This window comes from Mauremys mutica, chromosome 2 (assembly GCF_020497125.1).
Source record: "Mauremys mutica isolate MM-2020 ecotype Southern chromosome 2, ASM2049712v1, whole genome shotgun sequence".
NCBI lineage: Eukaryota > Metazoa > Chordata > Testudines > Geoemydidae > Mauremys > Mauremys mutica.
Genome location: NC_059073.1, coordinates 278,936,880 through 278,961,235, shown reverse-complemented (window position 1 = coordinate 278,961,235; position 24,356 = coordinate 278,936,880). Strand labels below are relative to the sequence as shown.

Here is a 24,356-nt window from a genome sequence, read left to right as displayed (position 1 = left end):
ATGTTCTGGTGAAGGATGCTGAATTTTTATTTTTGCGCCTCACCCCAAATTCTTTGGTGGTCAGTGTGGTGTAGGAGAAAGACCATCAGTACCAATCTTGATCTAGTCATCCAGACAAAGACTGGAAATGCTTGGACTTATTTGGGCGCAAGACATACTCTTCAGCCATGCTCCAATTTAGGATTTCAAATTATGAAGCTCTCATGGCCAAGTATAATTATCCAAACTACTCCAAATTGGAGGAACTTTGCCATGATCTACCAGAGACCAAAAAGGAGCCATTACCCTTCTAATTCTACAGGATTAAACCCTTCCAGAAATCTCCATGATTATTTTTCTCCACCACTGAAAGATCCAGAGGCACTGCTATATCTAAACAATGCCTCTCTAAATGGATCTCACAGTGTATACATCTCTCTTATGAACTCCACAATAGACAACCTCCTATCTTAGTCAGAACACATTCCACACGATCATTATCTACCTTGATTGCCTTTCTTAATAGTGTCCCCATTGATGACATTTGTAAGGCTGCCACATGGGCATCGACAGACACTTTCACCCAGCACTACGGTATTATGCACGATGCCGCAACGATCACTCTCCTTGGACATTCTGTCCTCTCCTCGACAGTACATGTCACTCCGAAGCCCCAGCCTTCCAGCTAAGGGTACTGCTTTATAGTCACCTACAGTGGAGCACCCATAGGGACATAGCTCAAAGAAGAGAGGGTTACTCACTCTTTGCAGCAACTGAGGTTCTTTGAGATGTGTCCCCCTATGGATGTTCCACTACCTGCCCTCTTCTTCAGAGCTGAAAACAAGCTCTGCAACAGAGAAGGAACTGGAGGCGGTTGGACTGCACAGTGCTATATATATATATCCCCCGCACACAGCGTATGAGAGGGGAGGTGTGCATGTGCAGTCCAACTGGCACTGCTGATGAAGATCTCCAGTCCCAGGCACAGCGGACGCTGCCTCACTATAGAGGAGCACCCATAAGGACACACGTCTCGAAGAACTTTGGTTACTTCACAGGGTGAGGAACCCTCTCTTCTCAGTTCCTGGTCTCTCCTAGGGTTTCCTTGGAGGCTAAGCAATTACTAGTGGTTTCTTAGGCTGGATAAACTCTGATTCCAGGGAGAATTGGGTGTATAACCAAGAGTGCAAGTTGGTTCTGAGCCCTAAAATCAGCAGGTGTAAGTGACTATATACTGGGGATAGATCTGTGGAATAAAGGGTTTTTTTTATTTAAAGAACAAACAAATAAGCAAAAACTTTCCAAGTAGTTTTTTGCATATCAGAGTAAAGCTGCACCAGGGGTCAGCTTTCCACACTTGATTTCCTAACAACCAGATTTCAGCTCTGTCTTCTAGGATAACCAAGTGTCTCTTGGCAGTGGAACAGATGCAGTTGTTCTGCATGAGCACAGTTGAATCTGGAGTACTATTTGATGTGGATCCCTGCTCAGTACAAATTCTCTATGTGGCAGTGTGAATGGTGTATATGGGAGCAGGGCACAAAGAGAACAGAAGATGGCTTGGGACTGCTGGTGCATGGATCCTCTCCATCCTCCCTCACCCAAATGGGAGGGGCATGTAAGGCCAGGCAGAGATACTATTGGACTGAAATAACCTCTGTGATCTGAGAAAGACCCTCCCCTAGCTTGCAAGTTACCTGCCCAGTGCCTGGTCCAACTACTCTTTGGCCATACACAGGGCTCTGGATTTGACCCTCCATGTATGCAGCTCTGTTAACATGGCTACAGGTGTATTCTTGTTCTGTAATCATGGCTCCCTTTTGCAAATTCTGCCTTTTGATTTTATGCAAAATTTCCCTTAACATCACTGGGAATTCAGATGCACAATATGCAGCTGCCATTAGTAGCATGGATCCAAGAGCAGGGTTTTGAGCATAATAAAGTCATTTTTGGGAACAAAATATATTGATTGTGGTGCATAACCTGCTCCACAGGTGTACACAGCCTGAAAGGCAACAGAACCTGTGCAGTTTCACTGCATGGGGAAGAGGAGGCAGGTATGGAGAGCTCACATAGGGATCTGTGACTACCAGGACCTCCAGCAAATACCTGGGAAATCATTTTGTAGCTACTGTCTGGGCTACAAGAGACCTAAAACTGGAGTACCAGGCACTGAGGAGTTCTACTGGTACTCTGCATCCTGAAGGAGAGGAGATTATAAGGAAAACTTTTATTGGGAATATGTTTTGTATCCTTCCACCTGTAAAGCCAAGTTGCCCTAGCACCACAAGTGCCCCAACCACTGAATCGTCCTTCCTGTGTGCTACACAGATCTCCTGCTGTAATATATTTTAAAAATCTATGTACATTACCTAATAGCTTTCCTATGCATAAAAATTTCACAGTATCTTGGTTCCTTTTTAAGGATAGAAGCAAATTCCGTGTCCCCCCCATCAGCAAGCTGTTCTTATCCCCTTTCTCATGGAACAATGATGAAGAGCTGAGAGAGAACTGATCTTAAACGTCGTATTGCTCTAGGACTGTATTTTGCTCTCCCCCCCCGCCCCCATGGATCACAGGCCATTGTAACTTTATGGGGATGGGGGGAATTAGACGTGGGATAAAGGAGAAAAAAATGTTGTGGTACTTTGATTGTTTTAAATGGATGTTTGAAGCTGCTTAGAGGTTTGGAAATGCAAATATATCAGGGGAGCTGGAGTAATGGGTTGAGTGCAAGCCAAGTTGTCAAAGGATCATAATGTAATTTCTCACAAGACTGCCATTAATCACATAGCTGTGCAATTTATCATATTGATGTATAGTATATCATATATCATAGTGATATATCTAATCTCAAGAGAGGATGGTTAAATTAAAGGAGGGGTACTAGGGGTCAGGGTTATTCATATGTTCTTTGGCAAGTCCTTTATGTATAATGATTATGCAACCCTGTGGCGGAGCGGTCGTGTTTTGCCGTGTTTGTACTGCGTACAACACCCAACCCAATAGGCACAGGAGGATCCTGATGTGGTCTCTGAGCATTACTATAATACCAGTAATAATGTAAATACTAATACAGTCACTTTTAAGCATTTAAATTTAAGATGATTCTCTGAATGTGGCTCTGGCCTGCCATGCATCCCAGGGGATCAGCCTAGAATGGAGATGAGTCCCAAAGCCTTTTCCATGGGGAGCACACAGCCCTTGATGAGGCAATATGGGGGGATTTCCATAAAGGGCTCCTTTCAAATTCCCTTCCTACTGAGACCCTTACCATGTTGTTGTGTTCCCCTGCCCTTCTGCCCCATCTTCTGGAGGGGATGATCTGGGCCAGTGGATATAAGTATAAGCAGTACCATGAAGTGGTGTGTAAATTCCTCATGTGCCTCTGACAATGCACCTAATTCATGACTTAGAACCTCTCCTCTGTTCCATGCTGTGGACAAAAGTCCACTAGGGGCCAGGCTGAGACACTCAAATTCATTTCACTTGCACATAAGCTTGGCTTTGAATTCAGTTCTTGAGATATCACAGGCTAATGTATTGCCCTCTTCCGCAAGCTGTAGTTCTCTGTTTTTACTTTTGAAAAACAGTAGCTGTAGTATTGAAATGAATTCACAGGCATTATACAGAGAGGAAAATGAATTTCTCTTGCATTCCATCATATTTGCTCTCATCTAATTTATTCACCACACATATGCATAAATCCACAAAGAAGCTGGAGTCAGCTGAAAACAGAATGGAGGCAGCATTTGTTGTATATGCAAGATATAAAGCATTCTAAGAACGATGTTGTAGGGGAAAGAGTGCAGAAGTGGGTAGCAGTAACCTCTGCCCTAAAAAGATGCTTTTCACACTGAGGGGGGGATTGTTATAATGTCTGAGCAATAGCTTTTCATTACCGCTGGCTAAAGAACACATTCATTCCTCTTACCAAAAAATGCCCCCATAAAATCTTATTAGGTTAAATTTTATATTTTTGTAGACATTTAAGAGGAAATGTGTAATGACTGTAATTGCCAAATCCTGCTCTCAGATTGGAGCAGTATGAATGGAAGTGCAAACCAGATTTGATCCAGTATTGTATCCTCATTTCAGAAATTATTTCACTTTTTTTCTCTTAAAACATTTAAACAATTTAAGTTCATGGCGGAGGAGGAGAATGAATGGGAGATGGGCAAAAAAATCTTGTATTTTACTCAGATTATTATTTTTTAATTTAACTGTAGATGGAAAAAGTTTTTTTCCATTTTTTGGTTTTTTTGCTTACAAATATTCCACTTAGCTAATTTTTTCCATATGTTTTGTAAACCAGCTATAATCTGATTCACAAAATAAATTATCTTAAGTCCAACTAGCAAAATGTAGAGGGGCTTGTGATGGGGTGTACCCGACATTTGCTGCTCCCTGCTGGAGGCCCTGCCACCTTGGCGTACCCGCTCCAAGAGGGTGCCCTTCTGGAAGGGAAGAACATCAAGTTCAGACCTCCAGGGACTGCCTAGAGAGGCCTTCCATGATCAACTACAGGCAGAACCAGTCTGAGTCAGTCCTCTGGCAACTAGAAGGGCCAGGAACAGGCAGAGGCCAATCAGAGCCCAGCAGACCACATAAAAATGGCTGGCTGCTTTTAGTAGGGTCCACTTTTGGGTGAAGCCAAACAGTGAAGGATGGCTTTCCCGGCCCTAACCCAAGTAAGCTGCCCCGGTCAGGGGCCTAACCTTGGTAGCATTTGCTTTGGACGTCTGTGGAGGACTAATATTTATGTTCTGGACTTCAATGTCCAGGTGGCTATTTTGAGTTCAGCATTAATTTGTGTTCTGTAAAAGCCGAGGTGAGCCTGCTCCATGGGGTAGTTGGCTCAGGTGAGCCCTTGACAGGGTCTTGTTCTCATTTACACTCAGTTATATTTATATTCACTTTAATACCCCTTTCCACTACTAGAACAGGGCTTTATTGTAAATGAGTATCAGGCCCATGTAGTACAATGCAGTTCTGAGTGCAGAATATATTAATAGTGTGTATTGAATTCTAAATTCAAGTAGGGTTTGAGGTTAACAGTCTTACCAACCTAAAAAAATAAAAAATCATTAGTCATACCCCTGTCAAGAGATCAAAAATAATGACTCAGACCCTAAAAAGCCTGGATTGTCCCCCAAAATTACAAAATGTAGACTACAAAATCATGTTTTCTAGTCTGTGTTTTGACTTTTTACCCCTCCTCTATTCCTCTGCCAATGTTTGAGAGAGAATTTGAGACTGAAAAATCAAACTTTAATTCACACACAAAATACATACCTCTCCCTGGCTGTTCAGATAGACACTCTGCTTACCCTCTCCTTCACCCCATGACGGGGGAACTGCCATCCATTTTCTTTTACTGTCTTGACTCAGTAACAACACCTCTCTTCCTCCTGTTGCTACCTGGGTCCCAGCAGCACCACTCCCTTGACTCCCCACTCCCCTGCCTCCTGCTGCCCTGAGACCCCCTCTCCCCTGTAGGGCTCAGTGACAGGCCAGGTCTCTGTCCTCAGTCCTGAGGCTTTCCCACACAGCTCTCCCCAGTCCTGAAAATCATGGGATTGGAGGAGGTTTTCATGCCATCACAACCATTCCTCCTGCAGGCATCAAAATCCTGTGATTCATCAGTTTGTGAGGATAGGCAACACTGTCTTCCCCTGGCTGCTCAGAGGGGACTCTCCTGATCTGCCATGACCACCAGGCTGGAGGAGCTGCCATTCAATCCCTCCATCTTTTATCCTATCGCTATCCTCCTACCTCCTGCAACGTATTCCTCTACACCCCTAAATCTATCTCCTCTCCCTGCAGGACACCCTCATTCTCCCCATCAACCTTTCACAGTGTCAATGATGTCTTCTCTCATCCCCTGAACCATAAAGAGGCAGCCTGTGGGCACAAGCTTCAATCCATTGAAACAGTGGAAGGTGATAAGCTAGCTGTATTAACGGAAGCCTCACTTCCACAGACAGACAGGCTACAGGGAGGTGGTGCCTATCTTGTTGGCTTCAGACCCATTGACAGTACTTGGAGATGGTGGCCATTTTGAATAAGTGAAATTATTCACTTATAAAAATATTGCTCAGGAATGCAGGAGTGAAATCAGGAAGGCCAAATCACACTTGGAGTTGCAGCTAGCAAGGGATGTTAAGAGTAACAAGAAGGGTTTCTTCAGGTATGTTAGCAACAAGAAGAAGGTCAGGGAAAGTGTGAGCCCCTTACTGAATGAGGGAGGCAACTTAGTGACAGAGGATGTGGAAAAAGCTAATGTACTCAATGCTTTTTTTGCCTCTGTCTTCACAAACAAGGTCAGCTCCCAGACTACTACACTGGGCAGCACAGCATGGGGAGGAGGTGACCAGCCTTCTGTGGAGAAAGAAGTGGTTCAGGACTATTTTAAAAAGCTAGACGAGCACAAGTCCATGGGGCCGGATGCACTGCATCCGAGGGAACTAAAGGAGTTGGCAGATGTGATTGCGGAGCCATTGGCCGTTATCTTTGAAAACTCATGACGATCCGGGGAGGTCCCGGATGACTGGAAAAAGGCTAATGTAGTGCCCATATTTAAAAAAGGGAAGAAGGAGGATCTGGGGAACTACAGGCCAGTCAGCCTCACCTCAGTCCCTGGAAAAAATAATGGAGCAGGTCCTCAGTGAATCAGTTCTGAAGCACTTCAAGGAGAGGAAAGTGATCAGGAACAGTCAGCATGGATTCACCAAGGGCAAGTCATGCCTGACTAACCTAATTGCCTTCTGTGATGAGATAACTGGCTCTGTGGAGAGGGGAAAACAGTGGATGTGTTATTCCTTGACTTTAACAAAGCTTTTGATACGGTCTCTCACAGTATTCTTGCCGGCAAGTTAAAGAAGTATGGGCTGGATGAATGGACTATAAGGTGGATAGAAAGCTGGCTAGATCACTGGGCTCAATGGGTAGTGATCAATGGCTCCATGTCTAGTTGGCAGCTGGTATCAAGTGGAGTGCCCAAGGGTCGGTCCTGGGGCCGGTTTTGTTCAATATCTTCATTAATGATCTGGAGGATGGCGTGGATTGCACCCTCAGCAAGTTTTCAGATGACACTAAACTGAGAGGAGTGGTAGATACACTGGAGGGTAGGGATAGGATACAGCGGGACCAAGACAAATTAGAGGATTGGGCCAAAAGAAATCTGATGAGGTTCAACAAGGACAAGTGCAAAGTCTTGCACTTAGGACGGAAGAATCCAATGCACTGCTACAGACTAGGGACTGAGTGGCTAGGCAGCAGTTCTGCAGAAAAGGACCTAGGGGTTACAGTGGACGAGAAGCTGTGTATGAGTCAACAGTGTGCCCTTGTTGCCAAGAAGGCTAACAGCATTTTGGGCTGTATAAGTAGGAGCATTGCCAGCAAATTGAGGGATGTGATCATTCCCCTCTATTCAGCATTGGTGAGGCCTCACCTGAAGTACCGTGTCCAGTTTTGGGCCCCACACTACAAGAAGGATGTGGAAAAATTGGAAAGAGTCCAGCGGAGGGCAACAAAAATGATTAGGGGGCTGGAGCACATGATTTATGAGGAGAGGCTGAGGGAACTGGGATTGTTTAATCTGCCGAAGCAAAGAATGAAGGGGCAGATTTAATAGCTGCTTTCAACTACCTGAAAGGGGGTTCCAAAGAGGATGGATCTAGACTGTTCTCAGTGGTACCTGATGACAGAACAAGGAATAATGATCTCAAGTTGCAGTGGGGGAGGATTAGGTTGGATATTAGGAAAAACTTTTTCACTAGGAGGGTGGTGAAGCACTGGAATCTAGCAATAGCCTGAGTTTTCAAATGTATTTCTTTTCTTTTTGTTTTTAATAAAATTTACCTTTTTCAAAAAACAGTATTGGATGTTGTGTCCTAAAAGGTTTGTGCATGTTTAATTAGCTGGTGGCAACAGCTGATTTCCTTTGTTTTCTTTCTCAGCTCTTCCCAGGGGGGAGGGGCGCTTGAAAGGGCTTGAGAGTACCCACAGGAAGGAATTCCCAAGTATGCCTTCCTGGATTCTCAAAGGGGTTTTTACACTTGGGTGGTGGCAGCATCTATCAATCTAAGGTCAGAGAAAAGCTGTAACCTTGGGAGTTTAATACAAGCCTGGAGTGGCCAGTATTAATTTTTAGAATCCTTGCGGGCCCCCACCTTCTGCACTCGAAGTACCAGAGAGGGGAATCAGCCTTGACAACATTTTGTATCTGTTGCTAATTTATTCTAGAAACCAGCTATTCTACTTCTACATTTTGTATGACTTTAAAAAAAATGATAATTTAGGTTAGTTCACTTTGTACAGTTATTCTTAGGAGGAAATCGCTTTCCTGGTGTAAGTATGCAACTGCTATTTACATAAGTCACTTTTTAGTCTTGTTTGTGAGGGATTAGGACATGATTTTTCAGTTGTCCATGGAACTTCAACTGAAGTAAATTGGAGCTCAGAGTGCTCAGCGCTCAAGAAATCAGACCCTTAGTGTAGGATTGCTCAAAAAATATTTGTCGAACTGTTTTTCAGTGAAAAATTGGGGGGTTGACTGACTTAAATGTTTCATTAAAAGTGTATGCTTTCCACAGGAAAATTTTGGGTTTTTTAATGAAAAAATCAAAATATTTTTTGGTGAAAACTGAAATAGTTCAATTTAGAAATGTAACCAAGATGCTTCATGGCAGTTATAGTTCATTTGCTTCATGTTTCCATTCTCTTCTGTAGTCCAAGCTCTCCTCTCAGACTACATCTCCCATAGTGCACCCTGGCCACAGACTCTTATGACAAGCCATCTCCCCTCTCTTACAGGAAAATGTAATCTAATCAAGGGGACAGGCCTATAGAGGAGAATGCAAACATGAGGAACCCAAACTATGACTCCTAGGAGACAAAGTGTCTGCATTTACAAATCAAAATATTTCTACAAAAGACTTGTAGATGAAAATTAATGTTTTATTTTTGTCGAAAATTTCTGAGGGGGGGGAAGAGTTCTTGACCAGTTCCACCCTTACACCCTGTTCTAAATACTTAATAAATTCTAAATTATACCAATTTTGCATGCTGGTATTTAATAAATGTGGGTTTGTTTTTCAGATATGATAGGAGAAAATGAAGGTGCTTTGCTTTGGCTGAGTTAATTTAGATGCACTGTGTAATTAGAATTATGAGCCTGGCAGGCTGTGTTGTTACTGTTTATAGTTAATGTAGTAATGCAGTTAAGTTACATTTACATGTTTGTAGCTATATTGCCACACACAAACTTATACAAGCAACCAATGTCCAAAACATCCCATGAGTCCTACTCTTCTCAGCAAAACAATTTGAACAAATTAGACTGGAAATCCAAAATAAAATAATGCAGACAAACTCCACAGAACTAACAAAGCACATCCAAACCCCACACCATTCAATCAGTCTGCTTTTCATTACATCCCAGTCCCTGTTCTTCATTTGTCCGTTGTTAGTGTAATTTGAATGCTCTTCAGGCCAGTGATTTTGGCCCTGATTCTGAGCTCTGGGCAGCTTGGGGCAAAAGTGACTGTGCAAAATCTTTGTCATCTGTTGGATTCTGGGAATGGCCGCAGCCAATTTGGTCCTTGGCATAAATTACAGCAGCTCAAAGGCTGCTCTGTGCCAGTGGTTCTCAGCCAGGGGTACACATACCCCTGGGTATGCAGAGGTCTTCCAGGGGGAACTCACCTCATCCAGATCGGTGTTTCTCAACGCAGGGGTGGGGTGTCGCAGGATGGGTTTAGGTGAGTTGCAAGTGCAGAGCTGGCGTTAGGGCAGTTGCCTGGGGCCCCACACCTCAGGGGGCCCCACAAACCTAGGTTATATGCTTCAGCCCCAGGTATCAGAGCTTAGGCTTTAGCTGCTCCTCCACCCAGGGCTCCAGCTTCAGACAATGCTCACAAGTGAAAAACAGACTCAAGTATTGCACTGAAATGTAAGTACAATATTTATATTCCAATCGATATATTTTATGATTCTATGGCAAAAATGAGAAAGTCAGCAATTTTTCAGTAATCGTGTACTGAGACATTTTTGTATTTTTAGAGTCTGATTTTGTAAGCAAGTAGTTTCAAGTGAGGTGAAACTTGGAGGATGCAAGACATAGACTCCTGAAAGGAGTACAGTAGTCTGGAAAGGCTGAGAACCACTGCTCTATGCTGTGCTTGCCTGCCCACAGCCCCAACGGGCTGTACGGGAAATGGAGAATAGCCAGAGCATAGCCATGCCCAGGGCCGGCTCCAGGCACCAGCCCAGCAAGCAGGTGCTTGGAGTGGCCACAGGGAAGGGGCGGCAGGTCCAGCTCTTCGGCAGCAATTTGGCGGCAGGTACCTCACTCCCTCTTGGAGCGAAGGACGGGCTGCCAAATTGCCGCCGAAGACTGAAGCAGCAGAGGTAGAGCTATCACAATTGTGACTTTTTTTTTCTTTTTTGCTGCTTGGGGTGGCAAAAACCCTGCAGCCGGCCCTGGCCATGTCCCCTTTCCCTCCACGGATCCCTGATATGCTCCCTTATATTAAAGAAGGGGTGGATTGGGCCTTTGTGAATCCACACTGCCCAGAAGCCTCTCTGTGTAGGGGAATTCCCAGATAGTTGATTAAGCTAGTTCTCTTCCTGCTATGCCCCAGAAGAATAACATAAAGCAGGAGGAGCGGGGCTCAGAATACCTGTCTGTAAAACACCTAGACAAGGGGTAGCATGAGTAATAAATTAATGAATTAGAGAGAGAAAGTCTCTTTGTAGATACTGTTAGATATGTGAAGAGCCAAGTTAGATCATGGTCTATCTGTTTAAATGGCTAATTTAAACAAGAGTCACAGCTAGTTCCAGCTCACTTCACACAGGTGAATACTGTCAGTGAATTTGCCAAATATCATTGCAGTCAATGGAACTTCTTGCATGAGTAAGGGAAGCAGGATTTGATTCATGGTTTGGAATCCATATCTCATATCCATTTATGAGATAATAGCACCTCCCTCCATCACAGAGACCTCTGTGAGGATAAATACATTAAAGACTGTGGGGTACTTGGACATTAACATGATCGGGGCCATATAAGAACCTAGATGTATAGAAAGAGGGTCACGATAACCCATATGTTGTCTGATGGGACCACCTAGAGGGTTAGAAACCTTTTATAAAATTCGTTCTCTGCTGTAGTCATACTCAACTCTTTACCCATATTGAAATGATTGTGCCCAGATATCACTTCCACTGCATTTAGAAAGTAAAGGAAGAAAATGTAATTATGTGCAAGTCCAAAAGATACAGAACTTAATGAAAACACAGTCCCATGCAGGATTAACCCTCATTCTCTGAGCCCAAAACTGGCAGGCATAGTGCCTAATCCTTCATCTAATTAATCTTGTTAAAACTTGCATTGATTTCCTTGGGAGCAACACTGGGCCATAATTGTCACATTGCATAGAATCTGAACCTGCCCAAGGAGATCAGATCTTAATCCATACCTCCCAAAAGTATGTGGGTGTTCAGAGCTAGGGATTTAAGTTTGCATCCATCTCTAACTGACATTAGAAAAAGAAATATTCTGCTTTTATTTGTATTATAGAACAGAGGCTAGGGCCCTATAGGCACTAGGCACTGTAAAAAAGATGGTAAAAGAAAATCCCTGACTCAGAGTTTACAGTTTACTGGAAATAAAGGATCAAGAGATGGAAGGGATGCAGAGAGGTAAAGTGATTTGCCCAAAGTCTCGTAGCAGGTTAATGTTAGAGCAGGGAATAGGACCTAGGTCTCGTAGTCCCACGCCAGGACACTATCCACTGGACCATGCTAGTGCTGATCTTCTCCCTTTGAAGTTAATGGAAGTTTTGCCATTAAATTCCATGGGATGGAAGTAGGCAGTACTGTACTAGGTCCATGTAGGTAGACTGCATCTCTAGTGTTCCAAAACTTGGAGTTGCATTGATTTCAATGGCACTTAAAATTGAAGAAAAAAATTGTAGATAAGGGGGAAACAAGAGACAGCCCAGCAGCAAAACGATTTAGCATTGTACACAAAGATGTAAAGAGAATTTAAAATTCTTTAGTTCAAAATGCATTAACTAGCTTTATGTCAGCTTGGACATGTATTCAAATGTAATACAATTCAGTATAGCTTTATTTTATTGAAACATTTTTGTCAGGTGCAGGCTGTTTCTGGCTGATTTAGATAATTAACAGTGATGATTTAATTATCCATGTAACAAAAAAAATCTAGAATTTTTTTTTTTGTCAAAACACAGGCCTGACCTGATTTGAAATTAGAATGTTCTAAATGTAAGGCAGACACTAGGTCTTCTAGGATAGAGAGTCTGACTAAAAACTAATGGGAATTGGCAAGCGTTAAATTATCTTCCTGAAAATGCCTATATAATTTCATGAATGAAATAATTTTGTTTTTGTGATCCTCAGTATATTTATATGTCTAAGGCTACAGTGTTCAAGTGTTAATTTTTTTTTTAGCTTATACCAAGATCAACACATCCGATGTGCCACAAGCCATGTAACTAGCATATGTATTAAAATAAATCTTCATGCATGGGGTCAAATCCTCTACAGATATAAACTCAGTTCCAGCTTACTCAGTTGAGTGGTGCCACTTTATACTAGCAGGTAATTTGTTCCACAGTGTTATCGTATATTTAAAGTTAAGTTTTAGGGCTAGATTCTGTATGATATAATTAAATGACAAAACACTTCAGCAGAGCCAGAGCATTTGGCATAGTTGTGGCAATATGTTAGATTCTCCATCAATTTTTGTCAAGCTAGTAATGGTAGAAGTGATTTGTTTCCAACTTGGCAGGAATTGCTGCCGTGATTGAACATTTGAGTGAAAAGGGACTTCAGTGTGTTTTGCTTTTCCAACATAGTTGTCATCAGATAATTTCAACTGTCAGACCAGGACTGGAATTGAAATGTTTTAACATAGAACATTTGCTATAACAAACTTTCCCATGTTTAAAATAAAATATTTTAATATTTTATTTCAATTACTAATAAAAATTCTAATAATTGTATTTTTAGCATGTTATATTTTGAATATAGTGAATGTTTTCATGTTGGACATTGTGCGTTTAATAATTTTGATTTTTTTTTTGAAGACCTCTATCTACACCAGGAGAAGACACTTGATAATATAGAGTTCTTTAATTTAGCAGACAAAGGCATAACAAGATCCATTGGCTGGCAGTTGAAATTAGCAAAGTTAAAACTGGAAATAAAATACACATTTTTAAAAGTAAGAATACTTAACTTTTGGAACAGATTACCGAAAGATATAGCTAATTTCCATTATTTGGAGTCTTATGAATCAAGACTGGATGTCTTTTTAAAGAATATACTGATCAACCACAAGTTGTTGGACTAAGTGCAGGAATCACTGGCTGAAATGCTATGATCTGTGTTATGCAGGAGGTCAGACTAGATGATCATAATGGCCCCTTCTGTATTTAAAATCTATTAGCAAAAATTGTATGTGAGCTTCCATATGTTATGGAAACTCAGTGATCTGGCTTCCACGGCAGAGCCAGAGGAAAATGTTAACTAAGGACAGGTCTACACTAGAAAATTGTCATCTTAACCACGTTGCTCAAGGATATGAAAAATTCACACCGCTGAGTGGCGTAGTTAAGCCGACCTAATCCCAAGTGTAGAAGCACTAGGTCGATGGAAGAATTCTTCTGTCGACCAAGCTACTGCCTCTTGGGGAGGGGGATGGGAGAACCCTTCCTGTCAGAGTACGTAGTGTCTACGCTGATCTGCTACAGTGGCACAGCAGTAGCAGTTCAAGTGTAGACAAGCCCCAAGATTATCAAGTACTTTCAACAGCAAGCTACTCAAAAGGTGATTATATTTAGATTAGTGTTTTCCTGTATCCCTTCTAATCCCCCGCTCCCTGCAATGGATCCTGACTCCCAAGAGTCCTAGAGCAATCCTAGGGGTCTCAAATGTTTATATAAAGGGGACCATATTTTCATACAGAAATGATTTCATAGACACCTCTTCTCCCATTCATCATCACATCATGGATCTGTGGCAACTTCAGCAAGTTCATGCATGGAAGCGTAACATTTGGAAAATATTCCATATTTTTTTTAGTTTTTCTTGGAGTTTAGCAGCTGGAAACGTGGAGAAAAAATCAGCACTATGTGAGCATAACCCACATGTTTGTACTACAACACTTGATATTGTTTTGTTTTGAGTCTAAAGAGGGTAGAAAAGCAGTGGAGAGGAAACATGGATTTTTGCTGAATTCTCTTTGCTTCTGCACTTGTAGAGAGCAAGGCAGGGCACTTAGTTTGAAGGGCTCAGGAGCTTCTAGAGGAGGGGGTGTGTGGTAGTTGCTGGTCATGCTCAATATCTGTCTCTAAAGCTGTGCACAGGGTTTCCATTAAGGGCAAAGAATCTAGCAGGTTCCATGCATCCGCCATCTAAGAGCTGGGTCAATTGACGCTCAGTGGGGGAAAGGTTATAAATAAGGGGAGGGGTTTGGGTTTTTTGCGCATTTCATTTCTTTTTATTGAGAATAAAAATCTAACTACAGGAAGCTCTAACCCAGTCTGCCCCACCATCCGAGTGGTGTGGCATCCCTCCGAGGTCCTAGCCTCTCCAATCCATCTCCCCCTCTATGCCAAATTACACAAGACATATTACATATTTATATAAAGATACCCCCACATACAATCCAGCATTGGGTGGAGAGGAGGCTGACATCCTTGGGAGGCCAAGTAGGGAGCAGGGGCTGTGCCCTGGCAGATACCACAGATGGGGAGGTAGCCCCAGCTGGTGCAGTTGGAGACAGCCCTTTGGACTCGGTGTTCGAGCAACATAGGACCAAGGTCTGTTTGCTGTGAGAACAGCATCCCAGAGCCTGTGCTATTTTGGATCCAGACTGTGGATTCCCTGTCTCACAGGAAGCTGAGGACATGCAGACTATTGATATCAGGACTGGAATTGCTGCTAGCTGTGAGGATCTTTGGGCTGCTTTTGCTGAGGAGATTGAGGAGTCTGGAGGGAAACTTTGGGGCTGCCATTCTTCTCTGACTTTGAAGAATCTGGGTGACACACACTGTCATGGAGTTTGGGGGAGACAAGGCCCTGCACCCTCGACTTCCTGCGATTCAGCATGACTCTCAGCCAGCTAGTAAAACAGGAGGTTTATTTAGACGACAGGAACACAGTTCAAGACAGGTTTTGCAGGTATAGACAACAGGACTCCCTTAGTCAGGACCATCTTGGGGGGCCAGGGGAGGCCAGAGCCCTGTCTGGCCTCCCCCTCCATTTCCCCAGCCAGCTCCAAACTGAAACTCTCCAGCCCCTCCTCTCCCTTTGTCTCTTTCCTGGGCCAGGAGGTCACTTGATTTTTGTTCTCCAACACCTTCATTTGGCACCTTTGCAGGGGAGGGGCCCAGGCCATCAGTTGACCCTTGCACACCCCTGCCCTCTAGGGTTCTGCAACAATCGCACACCCTTATCCCACCACCTAGATACTTAAGAAATGCATAGGGGAAACTGAGGCACCCACACAGTATTCAGAGAACACATTAAGAACAGTCCCACTTTGTCACACACATGCACTGCATTTTTGATTCCACACTGCAGAGACTGAGAAGTCATCTCTGTAAGAAGACTGGAGTGGAGGGGCAGGAGGTACTTATGTAACAGCAACAAAGTGAGGAAATCTGTGTGGGGAACACCAAGTGAATTAGTGGGTAATAGTTGTTTAAGAAAAAGTTTTCAAATGCTGGTTACAGGCAGAGGATTGTGTGTGTGTGTGTGAGAGAGAGAATCCTTAAGAAGTTCTTGTTCTCTCTCTCTCTCTCTCTCGGTGTTTAACTCTGTGTAATACTTTTCTTTTAAAGTCCTGGAAAGACTGAGCTCTGGAATGTGCTTTAGCTGAGAAGTAGGCAGAGGTACAGGAAAAAATGCAGTGTGTTGTAGTTCTACATAATGTGACCTCAGCACCCCGCAATCCATGGCAAAAGCAGACCACAGCAAGTGCTTCATAGGGCACAGTGTGAGAACCTCAGTCCTAATCTGTTTTTGTGGGAGTTATGTTATTTACTAACTTCAATCAGATCTGAACTGCAGTCACCTCCATTCCAATCTCAAAAGCTGGGCACAAAGTGCTTTTTCAACCTTCTTTGTACCTTCTCCTGCAAACCCAAACTGATGTGAGGGCAAAGGTTTATATTTCAAACAGGTGCTAAGTAAGAGATGTGGGTGAAGTCACTCAAACAATTTCAGATCTCATCTAGCAATTCCTGTGTTGTCTAAAACCCAGACATCAAAGCACAAGTATGTACGTTTAGTGGTTGAATAGAGTCAATAAGCGAAACTTAAAGGCTTTCAGGCTCCCCACAGATTTTCAAGCAGAACTTTGAAGAATGAGAAATACATTGTCCGGTTATTCCCTTAAGGAAGTACCGTACTTCCTCAAACAGACCATCAGTAACCCTTTTCCAGTGCAGTAACTTTTCAGCTCTTATACAGTAAATTTTCATAGCATTTTAGGTATCTAAGTAATGCCTGTCATTGAATGAAATAGCTTCTGTATTTTTTGGGAAGCACATTTTAATAAAGCTGGAATTATGAGAAATGAAGGAAGAGGCTAAAGAAAAGGAAGGAGGTGGAGAATGAGGGGAAGGAGTAATTGAATGCTAACAATATTGCAGCTAATATGCCTATAACTTAGTGTGATAGGATACAATAAGATAAATTAATCAGCATTCAGAAGATCAGTTTTTCTAAGACATATTGCCATTGAAAATTCAAAATTGTTGACATAGTAGTATCTGGGTTAACAGAGGTTTTTTATATTCTAACTGTGAGGGATAGCCCACTGTGCAGTAGCTGCTGGCAAATGTTGACTTCTTAATAGCGACCACTGTACAGATCAGTTCTAGTATTCTTGAGGCAGCAGGGAGTCCAAGATGTCAATGAAATACTTTTATTTAACAATTATATCAACATAATGGACTAAACCGGATTAACTGAATGATTCAGGAAACATTTAAACCTAGTCTGTCTGCATGTCTCCTTCTACTCTACACCTTACCTCTGAACTTCCTGTTACAAGTTCTTCTTCCCCTCTAATTTCCTGTTAGATACATGTGGTGTCCACAAGATGGCACTGAACCGCATCAGCCAATACTGTAAAGAGGTCCCAGTGGGGCCTTTTATTATACATTTTAGATATGGGTCTATGCTACAAGATTTTGGCACAAATCCTGAACTATCAAGGATTAGGGGTATTTGGATCTAGGATGGTTTTGTGTTTTGATATGGCCTGTTACAAACATAGGGGCAAGCAGCAAAATTCAGAACTGGATTAGATCTTTGATTCTAAAACCTTCTAAACAGTGAGGGTGTTCCAATCCATGGCTTTGGCTCGGGTACAGTTCTAATACATACCCAATTGATTTTTACAGATGTGATGACTCTTTCATTGTTTGACTAAACAGAGTGCTAGGGTCTATCGATTCTAATGCAGCAGAACCTTGGAGTTACGAACACCTCAGGAATGGAGCTTGTTCGTAACTCTGAAATGTTCATAACTCTGAACAAAATGTTATGGTTCTTTCAAATGTTTACAACTGAACATTGACATAATACAGCTTTGAAACTTTACTATGTAGAACAAAAGTGGTGCTTTCCCTTTCTTTTTGAGTAAGTTTAATACAGTACTGTACTGTATTTGCTTTTTCTTTTTGTCTTTGCTGCTGCCTGATTGCGTATGTCCGGTTCCAAATGAAGCGTGTGGTTCACTGGTCAGTTCATAACTCAGATGTTCATAACTCTGAGGTTCTATTGTAGTGTTATTTCACTTTGTGCCTCTAATGCATTGTGATCCCTTATCAAAACTCTGAATTTTTTTATGTATCAGTCTTGCTATCTACTAGCCAGTTCCTAAGGGATCTTACCATCCTCTGCAATGGGGTCCCTGCAACTTGCAAATTAATTGGCTAAGTTTAGGTCACTGTTAAGTATTTTCTATAGCTATGTTAATCCTATCAATGTTAGTGTTATACATCAGTTTGCAGGAAATTCTACTTGTTTCTCCATGATGGATAAGCAATTTTGTTTTCCTCTGAAAACTGTGTGAGAATATTGTGGTATAGTTCCCCTAGGATACCAATCCCATACCCATTGCAATCAATGGCGAAACTCTCTTTGACTTCAACAGAAGCAGGTTGGGGTTGTAGATGAGTAGCCTGAGAACCATTTTAGCCAAGCCATGCTACAAATTGACCCATATTGGTGAGGGAAAGCATGCTAGTTACAATAGTGTGTATATACGTGGTTGTAGCAGCTACTAGCTATCCATTGCGGCCAGGGTCCAATACTAATGTCCTGTTCAAGGTCTCCATTATTTCCTTGCAGGGTGGATTGATTTAAATCACCAACTTCAATCAACTTTTCCATTTATACTTCAGTTATTGTCTAAAGAAAGGTGCATTCTCATTGGTTGATATAACCATTAAAACATGTAAAGGCTCTATTTAGTTGTAAATCAGCAGTAGATTTGGGACATCTTTTTGGTACTTGGAAGAGTACACTATAACTATATACATTTATTTAAACAATCATAATGAATAATATTTTCAGATTCTTGTTTGTACATTTTAGTATGTTAGAAAATGTTGAGTGATATATTTCTTATTTACTAGATAATTTAACTTTTTGCTCATGATTTGTGTCTAGCTGCATTAGGATGGTAACTGGAATTTAATGAAACACAATACAGTATATTCAATTCATTTTTATTAAACAAAACAATCTTAAATGTTTAGGACACATAAACCTCTAATCATAATGTTTCACCTTTACAATTAAATTATAAGTAGTTTAGGCCTTAACATGTTTTGTGTGAAATTAAGATTTCATTTTTAACAGGTTTATTTTTAAAGAAAAACTTGTAATAAATAACAAAATAAAATGGATTTTTTTTCAAAAGTATCATTGGTGTTTATCCACCCTGCCATGCAGTATTACTCCCAACTATTTCCAGCATCTGACATCTGCGTGTTGTTTTATTGATCACAATTCTCCCTAATATGGTAAACCAATTGTAAGGCAGATTCTACTGATAACCTGAAGCAGGCAAGCTCTTAATGGTGGTTCCCCCTCCCTCCCCACAGTGTTGTCAAAATACGATCATGTTTCCAGATGGTGTTACAGCCAAATAGATGTTAATAGAGTCACCATTTGGGATGGAAAAACTTGGTGGTGTTTTGGATTTCACAAAACTTTTAAAACTATTTTTTAAACTTTTGTTTTTTGTTAAATGTTTTCACATTTCACAAAATATGGTCCCCTTTGTCAAAGTGAGAGCTGGCCCTCTAGGGGGTTGGGGCTCAACAGCTGCACCCTGTCGCATGTTCAGCCCACCTTCCCAGATGAAAGCGATAAGACCCAGAGGTCATGTGGTAGAACACTGTGACCCAGAGACAGGCCTGCTGGCATATAAAGGGCAGGCTGAATTCAGGGAAGGAAGTGGAGAACCTTCAGCCTCTCCTTGACTGCTAGGCAGTGAGCTTAGGGCAGTTCAGCCCTGCAGGGAGCAGGCTAGAAGCAAGTTTTCTGGAGGAAAGCTTCAGTAGAAGGGAGCAGAAAGACTCTCCTTAACTTGCAAGCAGAGGGCCTGTGGAGTGAGACCTGCAGGTAGTAGGCTACTGCAGGAGACCCTTGGGTAAGGGAAAAGGACATCGTTTATATGTGACACTTACATTAAACTGTTTTATTTGGGAGAAAATAAAGGGTTATCTTTAAGAATGGGACTGAAATCCTGATGCTCTTGTGATTGGTTTTTAAATACACTGACTGGTGAATTGTCCCACTGCCTTATATATATAAAAAATACCCTGGACAAATGAAAGTCTCTGCTATGCAAACATTAAATATTCTGTTTGAAATTAAGTCTTGAAATTAGTACTTGTGATCTCTGTTGCTTTCCAGCCTCAACTGTATTCAGTGGGTTTGTATTTGACAAAACAAGTTCTCCCATCCCTGTTCATCACAGGTTTAAACAGAATATTCGTGAACAGGAAATAGTTCTTGTGATCTCTGTTGCTTTCCAGATAGTCCTCCCCATCATAATGAAACCCACACTGAGTTGAATATTTATGGTACAAGTGAGAAAAGTACAGTTTCTCAAACAGACCCATAAAAACAACAACATACAGGGTGCTATATTTGTTACCATGATAGTAGCTGAAGTTTGGAGAAATAGTCTTGTTCAGGTTTATATATAAATCCTTCTGAGTGTAGGATTCTCCCATTGAGAAGTGTCTTTGCCTGTATGGGTAGATCTTCCAAAGTGCTCAGCAGCCAGTGGCTCCCTTTGAAATCTGGCAATTAAGGCCTGATTCTAATAACACTTTCACTTATGTAAAGAAGGAGTAAGTCCACTGAAGTATATAGTTAACCCCAGTGAAAGTGAAATTGCAATGGGCTCCTCCACAAGGAACAATAAGAGCCATACCTGTTCTGAAAGCTTACCTCTGACCCTATATAATGGTTTATATAGCATTGGCATTAACTGTGTAGTTGGGAAGTGACACAAGCTGCTATGATGAAGGCATTTTTGAGCACACATTTTAACTTTCTTTGTGGAAAACCTCTGGCTCCCACCATTTGGTCCTAAAACCTAAACAGCCACCGCTGCCAATGGCCACTGTAGCAAATGTTCCACCCTTTATAAGTCAAGACGTCCTGAACAATTCTTTCAACCTATTACAAGTGTGTACTAACAGCATAAACTTAACAAACTTGGAAGTGAAAAATGGCAGGTCATTTTCATGCAGCTCCCAGCTACCTACCTTGTCATGCCTGAGTCATGAACATCAATTCCTGCTCCAATAGAGCTAAGTATCACTTGGAGCTATACACAATTTGCCTTACAATGACATTTGAATAGATAGATGCATCCTCAGCCAGTGTCAGGAAAGGCAGTAGCCTGAATCTTGGCAACCTCTTGGAACATAACGGATACACGTGAAGGCATAAGAAAGTGTTCATCAGTAAAGAATATTCCAAAATCTCTTGGACGATGATACAGGTGACTCTCTCTCATGTCAAGAGTTTTACCTATCTCTTCAAATTCACTTAATAGCCTCCTGGCTCTGTGGAAGGCACTATGATGGCCAATTAAAAAAAAATTGCTCATGCCTTTCTTTGGGGGAAGCAGACAGTGTTTTGCATCTTATGGGTCATAAACCTTTGGTGACAGGCTGTTGACTCAGTTCTGAAGCCATCCTACCCAACCTGGGAGAGGGTTGGAGAGGAAGTCATGGAGCAGAACTTGCCACAAAGACAGGAATTTCAGTTTTGTAAAGGATTTTTTTCTTTTCCCAATGTACCCACTCCTATTTTTTTGTACAGCATTGGAAAACATATATACTGTAATGATATTGGAGCATGACTAGTCTGTTGCCATATCACTTGGAGTTGATAACTCTGATGGGAGTAAGATCCATGGCCAATATGGAAAAGCAACAGTGCAGTAGTGCTAGCCAAATGGAGCAGGAGGGGGAGAAACCTGAATGGTATCAGAAGTGAAACCAAGCATTTTGCCAGCAATCTCAACTTCAAACTAGACTCTTTTAATCAAAGCAATTGCTACAGCAATGCCAAAGACACATAAAATTAGACCTTAAATAAGAGTAAGCAGACAAAACCAATATGCTGCATTATGAGAGATTGGGGGCGGGGGGAGACTGCTGCCAGAGTTAGTAAGTGATTCTGTTGGTATATAAAATCATTCAGAAGGCAAATAGAAACTACCTATGATGAAGCATGTATTAAATACTCTGTCTTCATACATAATTAAAACATCTGAAGATAAGTCACTCAGATGAAATAAACAAAGCCTGATAAAAATGAAGTAAAGAAAGCAGGAGGCAAGATTTCGGGGAGCACAGTGAAGACCTTCCAGTCACAATGAACAACATACATTAGCTGTAAGCACCTACAACATAAAGGCAACTGAACAAACAAAATCAACAAAGCAGGGGTGAGATGTTTGTAAATCTTCCTATATAAGCAGGGCAGACAGGCAGGGTTAGCTCTAGCACCATGTGCAGTTCCCAACCATAAGAAACTGACCCAGGTGCCACCAAGCCCTTCTTTTTGGAGAGTTATCCTCTAGAGCAGAGAGAGGCTTCTGACAGTGTTACAGGATAATTTGATTTTTGCATGTCTCTGTTTCTCTGAGCATTCTGAAATGTGAGAATCCTAAATTGTAGGAGAAAGGCTTCTATCTGAGCCTCTTCCAACCAACAGTCCAGTTGATGGATAGTCACTTGTTAACTAGTTTGGTAGCTGAAAGAAACAAAGTAGTTTGTAACCCACACTAGGAGATTGTGGGTTTGTCTCTTCCTCTCCTGGCTGGTCCACATAAGAAGTTAATGAGTTTGCTACAGCTGCCAGTTAGGAGCCTTAGTTTTTTGAGCTCAAGCTTGTGCTTTTAATGGTAAAGGTCCAGAGTACAAACCTTTTTGCAAAGTGAGTTACAAACAGAGGTTAAAGCAAAGGGGAAATATAGGGACATGCAGCTGCTCCTCCTCTGTTAAAAGGAGGAGTTTTACCTCCTGTGCCTGACATGAATAGCAATCCCCCCCCCCAAAAAATGCTGCTTCTTCCTCCCTTCTGGTTTCAGTCTTCTTTAACCACTGGTTCATAGAATATCAGGGTTGGAAGGGACCTCAGGAGGTCATCTATTCCAACCCCCTGCTCAAAGCAGGACCAATCCCCAGATGGATTTTTGCCCCAGATCCCTAAATAGCCCCCTCAAGGATTGATCTCACAACCCTGGGTTTAGTTGGCCAAAGTTCAAACCACTGAGCTATCCCTCCCCCCTCTCTTTTTTCAGGGTCTTTACCTTCCCCTTTGATTTCATGCATTCTGTTATTCCTGCAGTCAATATTTATCTGTCAGCATCAGAAGGAGCAGCAGAGCCCTGAAAAGTGAAATTGATGGCATCCTATTCAGTTCCATTTTGCTCCTCCTAAACAGACTACTTCACTGAGTAGTTGTATCAGTTTCATTTTGCTGCTGTTCCTGACAGCACCACTGAGCAAATTACACAGGTAGGAGGGAGGGAGAGCAGGAGCTGTTCTTCTACAGGGTATTTTTAAAATGTGAGCTAGTTCAGGAATGTGTAGATCCTGATCCAAATGCAACCGTATGGTCACGGGCGGTGGTTGGTGAATGGAGAGCTGATACATGTTTCAGAAGCAGGACACTGTACCTTTAAAAAGTATGACCTACTGTCATCCCCTAAAAGTAACATTTGAGCAGGTCAGCCAGTGAGCCCCCAGCTTGAGTCTAGCGCCCTCCTCTGGTCTAGTGAGGAGCAAAAACGGCGAGGTCCAGCAGGAGTCACCTCCAGCTTTCCTCCATTAGAGAAAGTAGTGACAGCATGAGCCCCTGGCCACGTTAAAGAGAAAAATGAAAAAGTGAGGCGAGACTGGTGGGTGCACCAAGGAGTAACAGCAAGAGAATGGCACGTTTGGCATTATGAAATTAGACAGTCTCTGCCCCTCTCTTTGCATTTCCCAAATTGCATCCTCTCTAAATCCCGCTCTTGCTGCCTACATAAGGGCTAAACCTCACACAATACATTGCTCCCGAGCCTTGACATTTTTGGAAAGCCTTTTAGATGATCATCCCAACCTTTCTCTGATGCGGCGTTAAGCAGCCTCAGGTTTTATGCTAATAGGATTGCATTGAATTTTCTGCTGTTGTATATCATCCAAATTGCCTATTCTCAATAGCGTTGAAAGAGACATTGATGGGGTTTGTTTTACTTTATTAATAAAGGAGGCATAAAAACCTACCACCCCACTACACCTTGAGGAGTCATCGCCCCTCTCCACAGGCGGTTCCTTTGCCCTGCCACAAGCACCTGTGGAAGAAAACTGCAGCAGGAGGGTCATCGCATGAGAGTGACTGGACTGTAACTGAATCCTGCCTCTCTCCGTGAGCCCAGGAGCAAAGGGGGGGTTGAATGCCCGGGCAGCCCGAGGAGGAAGGGTGGGGGAGAGGAGTGGGTGCGCAGAGGCAGGCACCCGCGTGCGGAACGGAGCACGCGGGGCTTGGGCAGAGCCGCGGCAGCCAGAGGGGTGTGGCTGGGCTGGTGGCGGGTGCAGGCCAGGCACCGGCCCCCAGGGCCGCTGGCTCCCTGCACGGGGAGGACGCAGCGGCGGGCGGGGGACGCTAGACTGCAGCCGGCGGGATGCGGCTGCAGCCGGAGGAGCCAGAGCAGCGGCCGGGAGCCTCGGGGGACGTAGCCGCGGCTGGCGGGGGTGGGGGGGAGGCGGGACAGGGTGGCCCCGTAGAGAGGAGCCTAGGCCGGA

At 42.7% G+C, this 24,356-nt stretch overlaps 1 protein-coding gene across 2 annotated transcripts in view; it reads left to right on the top strand.

Moving 5' to 3' along the window:
* DPP6 (dipeptidyl peptidase like 6) overlaps nt 1-24,356 on the top strand; it is an 828,258-nt gene that overhangs the window by 87,836 nt on the left and 716,066 nt on the right. The window contains exon 1 of one of the 2 annotated variants that reach the window (XM_045003879.1): nt 23,859-23,979. The exons of the other annotated variant lie outside the window; for it this stretch is intronic. The gene's annotated coding sequence lies outside the window, so the exon portion shown is untranslated. Of the gene's footprint in view, nt 1-23,858; nt 23,980-24,356 lie in introns of those variants that run through there. 2 annotated transcript variants of the gene reach the window in all.